Source organism: Siphateles boraxobius, unplaced genomic scaffold (assembly GCF_051911475.1).
Source record: "Siphateles boraxobius isolate OS27281-9 unplaced genomic scaffold, OSU_SipBor_1 18, whole genome shotgun sequence".
Classification (NCBI taxonomy): Eukaryota; Metazoa; Chordata; class Actinopteri; order Cypriniformes; family Leuciscidae; genus Siphateles; species Siphateles boraxobius.
The window spans coordinates 1,688,548-1,701,950 of record NW_027508788.1 but is presented as its reverse complement, the minus strand read 5'-3'; positions in this window follow the sequence as shown (position 1 = coordinate 1,701,950).

The window sequence follows — 13,403 nt, the reverse complement described above, 5'->3', positions numbered from 1 at the left end:
ACTGTCCCTTCATCTACATGAGATAATTTAAAGAATGACTCATCACAATTAAAGTTATATACACAAGTTGATTTAGGAAACATATCTGCCAGTTCCCGCGCAGAATTAAAAAAATAATCATTAAAATGTTTTGCCACCTCTGTATTATCATTATGATGTTTGTCGTGTTGTAAGTGACTTCACCATTGCTGCTTTCGTCGGATGGACGTAAGTGAACTCATTTTCGTGACTGTTGAATGTAGGCCTAATTCATCAGCTGTAAATGTGCACCAACGAACTGGGCCCCAACGATAACGAACGACCGTATACTTGACTGTGTCACTGACTCGCAACTGATTTGCATTCTGAAAGGGAAAAACTTTGTTGTGAATCTTCAAGTGTGTTCAATTTGTTTTGAAGGGAATATTGTTTTACTTTCCTTATTGCTGTACATGTTTCAGGAGAAAAGTTAAAAAGGTATAAATTCAAGTGAGAAAAACATAAGGGAGAAAACAAACAATTCTGAGAATGGAGAGTTGAGTTGGACATTTTATTTACAAGAGAATAAGTGGTTTCCTGTTTTTTTTTCTTTTTTAAAAAGGGGGTTATTAATGTAAAATAATTTTATTTTTTTTATTCTCAACATTTGTATTCTGTTGTTTCTTTGGCGTTTGGCAAATTAATTAATTCAACGAGGTACTGACTTCAGGGAAACTATAAGAATTGTTTAATTTAGTATTTTAGTACATGTAGTGTGTAATTGTTAGGCTATAAGGGAAAAAAAGATAATTTACTTAAATATTTAATTTAAAGTGAAAAAATACCGGCCAATTCACCATTCAACTGCCGGGGAGCCAGGTTTTCTTGTTTGGATAACATTTAAATTAACCACTAGGGTTAAGAAAAGGGTTACATTTTTGGAGGCACAGCTGGGATATATTTTTCTTCTTTTTTTTCCCTGTTTATCAGCGTGTTTTTATTTATCTTTTCTTTTATAATTTAGTGTAGCTGACCTGAAAACAGTTTGTTTGTATTTTTTCCATAATACTAGCTACTTGCATTTACTTGAAAATTATGGATCTGTCACAGACTGTCGAGTGGAGCAGAGAAGAGAGTGTTGAGGTCTCACATGCTATTGTTTTGGGCAATGTTCCTTTGGACGCCAGTAACGACACTATTGGAAAGGTGTTAAACACAGTAAAAGTTTTTGGTCGCTCTAGAATACGTGGTCGCCGTGGTGATGTAACTGGCAGATGGTTGTTTATTTTAGTTGAGACCAGTGCTGATCTAGATCCTGATGTTATACCTCCTGAGATAGGTATAGAAAATGTAGCTGGACCTTGGAGTGTCAACTTAGTCGGTAGTCTAGTAGCCCATGGTCCCGCCTCCGATGGTGATACATTCCAGCTCAAGCTGCAAGCCTTGTTGGAGCAGGAGGGCAAGTCTATAGATGAAATGAAAGCCATGATTTTGGAAAATCAACCTTCTAAATCTGACATCAGTGTGGACCTAGTTGATGCCATAGGCAAATGATTTCCATTACACGAGAGTAGATGTTAAAAACTTCATGCTGATTTGTACTCGGCTTTCACCAAGATAAGCACCAACTAAGACATAGCTTTACAGTAACCTATGCTTCTCCATCGATTTACGCTTCTTTCCATATGGTGATATAAGTCTCCTTCTGTCTAGTGTTAACACGCGTCAGCACACACAACGGCTGCAACCACAGTGCGGTCCCCCCATGACAACCGTCTGGATTGAGCTGAGTAGGGGACATCTCTAGGGTCTTCAAGTGGGCACCTTCCGTGCTTCTCCATCCATTTACGCTTCTTTCCATATGGTGATGTAAATCTCCTTCTGTCTAGTGTTAACACGCGTCAGCACACACAACGGCTGCAACCACAGTGCGGTCCCCCCATGACAACCGTCTGGATTGAGCTGAGTAGGGGACATCTCTAGGGTCTTCAAGTGGGCACCTTCCGTCCTCAGTGTTTGGTCGACTAGCCCACGACATCTCAAGAGGGCTCGACAGTGACTCTGGCGTCCCAGAGTCACCCCCTTCCGTCCCCCACTCATCTCAGCCCAGCTTACTGACCTCTACATCCCTCCTGCTGCTGAGACCTAACCACAATCTCACATACGCGCCAACCCGTTTGACTAAGGCTGTCGAGCCCCACTGGTGCGTTAATATGCAGTTTCAGTGGCAACGGTTCCGTATGGCATACCACCTACCGCAAAACACAATATCTGCCCAACCTCCCGTCATTCACGGAATATACACAGGAACGTAATGACTGTAAATACTATACAACATATACAAATAAACCAACAGACTCTTCAAGTTTTCAAGAATTTTACGAAACCGTAGCATGGCGGCCTGTACACAGCCAGCAAGAATCTTTCCGTCTCAACCACAGCCAGTTGCTGCTCCTTTTTGCTGCTTCAGATAAGTTCTTTACTGTGCGACACAACTCTTGGCCACTGAATCTGACGTCTCTGAGGAACCGGGGTTATAGAGTGTGCCAAAAAACCTCGACAACCCACTTCCACTGGATAAACCTGGACTCTCCATCCTCGCTGTTCTGCTTCAGTGGCCAGATGAGCATACCGCAGTTTCTTTCTCTCATATGCCTCATCTACCGCATCCTCCCATGGCACTGTTGACTCTATCAGTTGAACAATGCGTGCTGATCCAGACCACAAAACAATATCTGGTCGTAGGTTAGTGGTGGCAATTTCAGGTGGAAAAATAAGCCGTTGATCAAGATCAGCCAGCATCTTCCAGTCCCTAGCAGCTTCCAGTTGTCCTTGGCGAGAATTGGTGTTAGCACCTTTTCTTGGTGGTTGCTCGCCTGGGCGGAGGAATATTGTCTTCTGCGTGTAATGTTTTGCTAGAACAGGCGGCAACTTATTGGTCATACTACGCTTGCCTTCCAATGCTAAAGCCAAACATCGCAATACTTGGTCATGGCGCCAAGTAAACCGACCTTGGCTAAGAGCCACCTTACATCCTGTCAAAATGTGCCTTAATGTGGTAGGTGATGAATACAAAGGACAAGAGGGATCCTCTCCTACCCAGAGGTTTAGGTTCTGCGGTGATGGGAGAACATCATAAGTTGAACTAATAAGGAAACTGATCCTACTCTCTTCCATTGACCAAAGGTCTTGCCAGCCCATTTTGCGTTGTTCCACACTCTCCCATCTCATCCACTCTCCCTGCTTGGTCTGGGAAATGGCCTTTATACATCTCATCCTCTCCTCCTGCTTTCGCACCTCGTTGACTACCAGCTTCCTCCTTTGAGCTGGGCCTGCCTTGTGCCATTTAGGAGGAGCTAAACTGAGCCCAAAACCCCCTCTTCCATGCTATACCTGTCCCACGATATCCCCAATTTGAAGGTCAGCCTTTGCCTCTACTACAGATTTCTTTGCTGACCACTTTCTACCAGTTTTTACCACAGGGGCTGCCTCCCTTACACATTTGTCGCTTGACTCTGCTAAAGTCATTTCCAGTCTGACCTTGGCACACTTAAACTCCTCGGTTAAAGCAGAGACTGGCAGCTGCAATACTCCTTTACTATAAAGTCCCACTCTGCTGAGGCAGCGTGGAACTCCCAACCATTTCCTGATGTATGACCTTATTAATGCTTCCAGCTTATCCACTGTTGTCAAAGAAACCTTGTACACAGTCAGTGGCCACAGCAACCTAGGCAGTAGACCAAACTGAAAGCACCAGAGTTTTAGTTTGCCTGGTAGAGCACAGCTGTTTATGCTCTTCAACCCTTCCACTGCTTTTTGTCTAACTTCTCCCACTCGAACTGTGTACTTTAGATCCCCATCGTACCATCTCCCAAGACTCATCACTGGCTTCTCAGAAACTGTTGGTATTGCCTCCCCATTAATGAAGAATGCTTTATCAACTACCTTTCCTTTAACTATCGAGATGTCCTTTATTTAGAGGGCTTAAATTGCATTCGTGCCCATTCGATATTATCTGTTAACTTCCCCAATAACCGATTAGTGCAGGCTACTTTTGTAGTCATGGTTGTCATGTCATCCATGTTTGCTCTGATTGGTGGTAGTCGCATCCCAGAAGCCAAGCGCTCTCCTGCTACTACCCATCTTGATGCCCTAATGATTACTTCCATTGCCATGGTAAAAGCCAGTGGAGAAATGGTGCATCCTGCCATTATTCCAACCTCTAAGCCTTGCGAAGCGGTGCTGTATTTTGGAGTTGAGAAACTAAATTGCAAATCTTCAAAATAGGCTTTCACTAAATTTGTTATTGACATTGGTACTCTAAAAAATTCAAATGCTGCCCAAAGAAGCTCATGTGGCACTGAACCATATGCATTAGCCAAATCCAGGAATTTCACATGGACCTCCTTCCTCTCCTTTTTAGCTGATTGAATTCGTTGCCAGATAACATTGATGTGTTCTAAGCATCCTGCGAACCCTGGAATGCCCGCTTTTTGAACTGAAGTGTCAATGAAGCCATTCTTTAATAGGTAGGTTGACAATCTCTGCGCAATAATGCTGAAGAAAATCTTACCTTCGACGTTTAATTGTGAAATAGGACGAAACTGACTGATGCTTGTAGCATCTTTTTCTTTAGGTATAAAGACTCTACCTGCTCGGCGCCATGCTCTAGGTACAACCTGCTTTTCCCATGCCACTTTTATCAATTTCCACAGAATTCGTTGAACTCCTGAAGCACTCTTGTACACTCTGTACGGAACTCCATTAGGCCCTGGAGATGATGAAGCCCTTGCCTTTCTCACAACCTGCTCCATCTCTTTCCACTTAGGTGCACAGACCTCCATTTGGTATTCTGGTGGATTGATAGGTGCTGATATAGGCTTATGCCTTATTGCATCTGTATGCGTTTCCTCCAAATATCTCTCTAGCTCAACCCTAGATGCCATTCTTCTCACTGGTGAATAACTTCTTTACGAATTTGAATGGGTCTTTTTAAAGAAATTATCCCTCGCACGCTCCTTCTTTTTGTAGCGTTTCCATAGGCGCTCAGCTCTGTGTAATGTTGCAAGCTTGTCTTTTATGGCCCTTTGTAAGAGATTGAGTACCTCCTTCTGACTTTGTTCTGCTTTTTGCCATTGCTTCCTCAGCTCTCTCCTTTCTCTAACTAACCCTTCAATTTTTTCCTGCCGTCTAGATACAGCAGGAGTAGTTTGTACTTTTTCATTCCTTTTTTCCACACCAAACCTCTCACTTCCATATGCGTAAATGATGTCCCCAAATTTATCCAGCTTCTTTTCAACTGTACCAGTTAATCTTTCCAATGCAAAGCAAAGCACTGTGTTTACCGTGTCCCATGCAGTTTTCTCACAAGCTCTTGGCCATCTAACTCCAGGCCTATGCCCGTTGAGGTTCTTTTCTCTCTTATGCTGGTTAGTCTGACCGGGTTCACAAGTATCAATGTGTTCATCACTAACTGTGCAAACCCTCATCTCCTCTATGACAGGGGTACTGATATGCTGCGAACTGTGGTTTGCTTCCTGTCGGTGGATTTCATTCGACTGACTTGACTGACTTCGTAAGAAGTACTGATCAATGCGAGGCCCTTGTCCCTTCTCCCTCAAGCATTTCATTTTCCCTTGATGATTCTTCAACCCCCTGACAGTTGTCGCCTTGCTCCAGCCACAGACACAAGCTTGGAGTTCAATGACTTTTCTAACTGCAGAACCTGAACTAGTCTTTTGTAAAGTACTCTCCATACTCATATCCGTTTACATTCCAACGTCATTAACCATGTTGCTCAACATTGAGTCATCTTCCGCCCCTGCTCTCGCAGACTCTAGGGGTATTTTTCTCTTTTATTTCTCAGAAGCCTTGGGCGGGTGTCTCCAGCATCCTGTAAACAAAGAGCTGGATACTGCCGACAAGGGTAACTAACCCTTACCAGCCCCATTGGGGTCTCTTTCCTCCTGTCAGCTGTCTCTCCAGGCTGTCACAAGGTCTTTCCCATGTTGCCAGCAGCACTATTCACTGCAGTCACTGGACGTATCAAGATCTCCATTAGTAGATCAAATTAGTAGATCGGTGTAATCAGGTGTCTAATGATGGGCCTAGTTACAGAAAACTGAGGTTGTTCTCAGGGTTGAAACCTGTTCCTCCAGGTGAGGAAGAGTATGAAGTCTGGATGGAGCAGGCTGCTCAAATGATAAGTGAATGGCAATGAACCAAATCTGCAAAGAAGCAATGCATCGTTGAGAGTTTGCGAGGTCCCGCTGCTGATATTGTCAGGTTTCTTAAAGTGAGTAACCCATCAGCGACTGCAAATGAGTACTTAGCTGCCCTTGAGACTGTATATGGAACTACTGAGAGTGGGCCTGACCTTATGGCTAGATTTCGCCATACCTACCAGGAAAGTGGAGAGAAACTTTCAGCTTTCTTGTACCGCCTAGATAAACTTCTCCACAGAGCCTTGTTGAAAGGTGGGATTGAGGCAGCCGGTATAAATAGAGCTAGAATGGAGCAGCTAATTAAGGGGGCTCTTACCAATGATATGGTTGCTTTGTGAATCAGAATGACTCACACTCTGCAAGATCCCCCTTCTTTCTCACAGTTGATGAAGGAAGTTCGAGAGGAAGAACACTGGGTAGCTGCACGAGAGAATGTTAAAGCTTCTGTTGCCAATGTTGCCTCTCCCCATATGCCTGTGCCACCTGAATTACATAGCCTGCAGAAGGAGGTTAAAGAATTGTCTACTCAGGTGAGTCAACTGTTGAGCGTGGCCACTGTGACCCCTGCCTCTGACCGTGCCCCACAGAAAATGCACAGTCAGACAAAGGAAGCTATGAACCGAGACGGTGCCTACAAGCCCAAAACTTCCAAGTTAACTTTGCCCGGTATCTTCTGCTACAACTGTGGTGAAGATGGTCATAAGAAGTGGGAATGCAAAGCACCTGAGGATCTCAGGAAGGTAAAACAGAAACTGATGAAAATGCACCGCTTACAGGGAAACCTCAGTGGAGCTCAGTGATGGAACGGCACAGAGCTCCAGGTAACCTACGTTCTACTCAGGTTTCATTTCTGCTTGATGTTGGCCAGCGACAATTGCCTGTAGGTTTAGTAGGGCCTGTCTCTGAGGTGCCTGTTCAGATTGAAGGGATTTACGCAAAAGCTCTTCTTGATAGTGGCTCTCAGGTCACTCTATTATATCGTAGTTTCTATGATACATATCTGAAGCACTTGCCTCTTCAGCCTGTGGAAAATCTTGAGATCTGGGGTCTTAGCTCGCATAAATATCCGTATGATGGATACTTACCCCTCAGACTTGAATTTACTGAAAATGTGGCTGGGGTGCATCAGGTGGTTAACACCCTCGCAATCGTGTGTCCAGACCCTTTGAAAAGAGAGGGGATAGCCATTTTTGTCGGGACCAACACTAGCTTAGTGAGTAAGCTGCTTGAGTCTTGTCGCGAACAGGCTGGAGAGAAGTTCTTGAACGTGTTGACTATGCATCCTGTAATACGAGAGGCATTTGAGTCGATTCAGCAGACAGACGTGTGTCATGGTGATCCGAACAAACATGGAACAGTGTGGTTTATGAAGCATTCCCCTGTTGTCTTGAAGCCAGGTCAGGTTATACAACTCCCAGGTCTACCTAAATTGCCCAGTCGGATGACAGAATCTTTGTTGTTAGTAGATAAAACGGAAGTTGATAATACCTTCACTGCTGATTTGCAAGTGAGACCTGAAGTTCATTCTGCATCCATTGTGTCCAGCCGACGGGTCATGGTGACTGTCAGGAACACGTCTACAAGAGAAGTATGGATAAAGCGAGGAACTCCTCTTGCTCATGTATTTCCTGTGACCATGGTGCCACAACTTTCCACAACTTTTTGAAAGTAACTTGTCACCTACATGCTTTGATTTTGGAGATTCTCCTATGCCGGAAGAAGCAAAACAGAGTTTGTGTGAGCAGATGATGCAGAGAAAAGAAGTGTTTTCCCTTCATGAATGGGACGCAGGCTGTGAAAAAGTACCATGCATGAGATAAGACTGAATGATTTGCGCCCTTTCAGAGAAAGATCTCGACGTCTCGCCCCAGCTGATTGGGAGGATGTGATGCAGCATCTACAAGAGCTTAAGAGTACTGGCATCATTTCAGAGTCCCGAAGCCCCACGCTTCACCCATTGTAGTGGTGCGTAAAAAGTCAGAAGAGGTCAGAATGTGTGTGGACTATCGGACGCTCAACCAACGGACCATACCAGATCAATATACCGTACCCTGAATTGAAGATGCTCTGCACAGCCTTTCTGGGAGTAAATGGTTTACTGTTTTAGATCTGAGGAGTGGATATTATCAAATACCAATGAGTGACACCGACAAGGAAAAGACCGCATTCATCTGCCCTTTGGGTTTTTATGAATTTGAGAATTTGAGAATTTGGCAGGACATCTGTGAACTATGTGGGGCATATCGTTTCACAGGATGGAATATCTACTGACTCTTCAAAGATTGAGGCTGTTGTATCCTGGCCCAAACCACAAACAGTGACAGAGCTTTGAGGGTTTTTGGGATTCTGTGGATATTACCGTCGATTCGTGAAGGATGTCTCGAAGTTATGTCAGCCCCTTAATGAACTGCTGCATGGGTACCCATCCTCTAAAAAGAAACCTATCAGCTCACTTGTTTGTAATGCTAAGCCATGCTACAAAATCTCTGAACCTTTTGGCTCCCGATGGACTGCTCAGTGTGATGATGCCTTCCAAACACTCAAAAATTGTCTGACTCAGGCAATGTACAATGGTCATGTACAAAAGCATTACGTCTTGAATGTGGACGCAAGTCTCGATTGACTTGGAGGGGTTTTGTATCAGGAGCATGACAAAGGGCTCCGCCCGGTTGCTTTCATCAGTCGAAGCCTTTCCCCTTCAGAGTGAAATTATCCTGCGCACAAACTGGAATTTTTAGCTCTGAAGTGGGCAATTGTGGATAGACTGCATTACTATCTTTACGGTGTTCAGTTTGAAGTTAGAACTGATAACAACCCTCTAACCTATATACTGAAGACAGCGAAACTTGATGCGACTGGTCACCGTTGGTTGTCAGCCCTCACCACCTACAATTTAAGTCTGAAATACAGGTCAGACCGAAAGAACGTCGACGCTGATGCCTTGTCCAGACGTCCACATACTCACCTAAGTGTCGATGATGAGTGGCAGGAAATTCCATTGGCAGGTGTCCGATCTCTGTGTCAGGAAATGTCTGGAGAAAAGGGCAGGTTGTGTTTCTTATCCATGTGTTGTACAACAGATAGGGGCCCATATGTCTGCTGTTCCTAAGGCTTATTGTCAAGCTATTGTATTAGTTGCTGACCACTTACCTGAGGTTGGTCCTAGTGAGCTTCAAGCCGCTCAACGAAAGGATGTGTGCCTGGGAGAGGTGTGGGAAGCTGTCTGTCATAAGAAACCTGCAAATAGTCTCCATCACGACCACCCTGAGATGAAGTTGATGAAACGAGAATGGGAGAAGTTGTCAGTAGATAATGGCTTGTTGTACAGGGCCATTAGGCTGAGTGACCAAAGAGTGAAGCGACAGCTTGTGCTTCCTAAGCAGTACCACAGCATGGCGTTGAAATCTTTGCACGATGGGATAGGACATTTAGGCTTTGATAAGTCTTACAGTTTGGTTTGTGACCGATTTTACTGGCCACGCATGAAGCGTGATGTAGAGGCCTACTGTAAAACATGTGAACGCTGCATAAAGAGGAAAACGCTGACTCAGAGAGGCACTAGGGTTAAGAAAAGGGTTACATTTATATATACTTACCTCTGTTCCATGACAGTTTTCCAGCATTTGGTACTGCCCTAACAAGAAAAATATTTTGTTCTTGAGGAACCTTTGCCACATAAGATGCGATTCCTCTGCATTATCTCGTGGGCGTCAGCCCAAACAAACGGGTCCCTGCACATCGAGACACCAAGGCCTACCCTCGCCATCACGGGCGAAGCATCTGCGGTCTGTCGAGCACTAAGCTCGCGTCTCAGGCAATTCCCCCCAAGGAATAGAGCTAGGTTGTCTCCTATCCAGCAGGAGCTCTGTTTTTCCATCTAACTTGCTTTCACTGCTATAGCTGTGTTATATCTCATGATCCCGCAGGAGCTTCATTTCTCCATCCAACTTGCTTCCACTGCTGCAACAGTGTCATCTCCTCCGCTCCCACAGGAGCTCCATCCAGCTGGCTTTCACTGCCGCAATAATACTCCGCTCCCGCAGGAGCTCTATTTCTCCGTTTAACCTCACTTTCGCTGCCACAGCAGTGCTATCTCCTCCTCTCTTGCAGGAGCTCGCCCATGTGCAACGGTCCCCAGCCAACAACCGGCGAGACCTGCCCATCCGGTGCCATGAGTATTGAACTCCCGTCGGATGCTGTGAGAGCTCTCCCGGTCAAGGAACTATGTCCTTCTCCGTCCGACTGCCGACGACGCTTACCTGTCCGATGCCGTGAGTATTGAACTTCCATCCTACGCCGCAAGCTGCTCCTGTCAAAACGCGGCATAAGCCCTCCCGATCAGGCATTCCAAATTGCACTGCTCATCGTTCATCAACCAATGGGGCCCGTCCGCCCGTGAGTTGCTCCCGTCAAGGAGCTCCTGGGAGGAGCATGTTTAGTTAATTAACCTAATTAACATGGGAGAAGCACATTCAGTTAATCAACTCAATTAACGAGATAAGAGGTGTATGCAGACTTACCTCTGTTCCATGACAGTTTTCCAGCATCCCTCCACCACCCCATCTCCTCACTTCTAACTATTCCTATCCCAACCTGGGATGGGGGGAGTACTCTGGGTTCGGGCCAAATTCCGAGCTCGGAGCCCTCCCCTCAGACAGCATGTCAAATTTTAAACTTTACTCTATTTAATTATACAATGTATATCTTTAATGAACTTTGTCACTTAGGATAAAGATCTAAAATGTGCTGTAATACACTTTCAATGGAAGCCTAATGGAGTCTAATGGGACTGTTGTCTTTTTTTTTTCTTTCAAAATGAAAGGTCTTTCTGAGCATGTCAAGTCAAGTCATCCTCATTTATATAGCGCTTTTAACAATGTAGATTGTTTCAAAGCAGCTTTACAGAGATAAACATATACTTTAAGGTAACAGAGATTGGTTTAGTTTTATAGTGGTTCTTGAAAAATGTTTTTTCCAGCTAAAGTTAGTTTTGATTGATTCACTTCCGTCTAAATGATCATTTGTTATTAAATTAGGGGCCGCTAAGACGACACCGTTCTCTCTAAACAGACTTTAAACGTGAACCTGTGATAGACGCTGATGGCGTTCACATGCACATTAAGAATTGATTCGATAGTTATGTTCGTTTGAATATATGTGCGCAGGTTTGTAATTCCTTACAAACCATGCCTAAACAAACTACTTGTCTTGTCTATAAATTTTGATGCAGAATTGTATTTTATCTTATCACTTGGGTAGGTACGAGAACCGAAAAATTTCACAACGCTTTATCGGTAGAGTGGTATAGGGATCCTCCATAGGGAGAGGCTAGTTGGCACTTCAGCACTGCATTGTCATCAGAATGTGACAGCATGTGACAGAATGAAGTGTGCATTGACATTTGCATGTCATTATGAAAGTGTGCAGATGATCTGTGTTTAAAGTTTCCCAGGGCTCTGACACACTTGATATCTAACCTGAACCGAGAAAAGAAAGCGCACCTGAAACTTTGCACCCGCGGAGGTAGGAATGATTAATTTATAGACCAATTTTTTTTTTTTTTTTTTCTTCACACTTGTGCTAATTTAAAAATATAAACATTTGAAATGTTAGTGACCCTAAACAAAACAAAAATTATGTTTGATAAAAATTTGATTCAGGACCACAGCTTTTTATAATGACCCTATGAACACCGTATTCGATCAGAGGGATATTGTGGTCTTTCGGTTTGTGACGACAGCACAAAAGAAAGAACACACTTTCATTTGAAAGGTACCCTTTCCTTTGCGATCAAAGTCAAATATCACTTACAACAGAGAGGAAAGGTGGAGGTGTGAGGACAAATAACAAAGAGAAACAGTTGGAAATAATCAAAGCATAAACTTCAGATATAGCCAGGAAGATTTCAAAGAATAGTGGCCAATCCATCTCACAGATGGAGGTCAGACCATCAGCAGTGGTCATATGGGGTCCTTATGACATACTTGTTTTTGATCCTTACCGTGATGGTTGTGTAACGTAAAGTCCAAAGCCACAGCTAAGTCAGCAGGGACTTTTAGGTCTTATATAATTGCTATTATATCATGTTTTTAAAGCTCAACTTCTAAATGATCATCTAAAACACTTATTCTTTCATTCTTTTTTTCATGATTATGAATACATTATTTCACTAATGAGGGGTCACAAAAACTAAAATTAAAAAGTTTTTAATAACTCAAAAATTCAAATGTTTACAGCAAATTCTGTGATGCTATTTGTGCAAAATTGTTAATTTAAGAATGAGTTGGAATTTTAATAAGTTCCATCCATCCTGTCTATTTATCTTTCTGACTGTTAGACCCTCTGACCTAAACCTTAAAAAAAATCAAAAAAGACTTCGCTAAAATTGACATTCAAAGTTGTCTTGACAAACTTTGCTTTTGTAGTTAAAAATGTGATCAGTTATATGCATTTCTTTGAATTTCAGTTTGTTCTAATTCCTTCCATTCAAATTTGAATCAAAATCCTGCATACTATTTGCCAACTCATATTCAGGAATTGAATTGGAATTAAAAGGCATTATCAGTTCAGTTTTGAAACCCTGGTTGACTGTACTTACTAACACTGTACTGCTGATGCTGTTATATTTTATGTTTGCACTACATTTGTATTCTACTATCATAAGGCATAATTGAAGACATTGAAGACATTGCCACTGAAGACGATGGGCAACGAAATCACTAAAACAAACGTGTTAAACAGAAGCAGCAGGAATGTGCGAGCCTTTATAAGCAAAGAGAAGCTGGATGTTGAAGCCTTCATTACAAAATACACCGGCCAAGTTTTGATGGAAACTGTGCTGCCGCATACTCCAATGAAGAAGTTCTGCTTTCGGCCCGACATCCCAAACTACCGTATCCTAGTTTCTGAAAACGGTGAGCTTCCTTGGGAAGAGAACCAGTATATTTCACTGTTTATTGAAGATGAGGACAATAAGGAAGTCTGTATTAAGCATGTCTGTCTCTGTCTGCCTTTACCTTCCGGAACATCTATTTTAATATATGATTTATGACCAGTTTGACATACTATGTCTGTTAATCAATGCCTCCATATGACAATTAAATCCTCCTTTGTTGAATTGTTTGTACATCTTGTGTTTTGAAAGCATATTTCATTACCATGAAAGCACACCATGTGACTTTTGGCAGACTCAGTTTTTTGGTCTGAGAAGATGGCAATTTT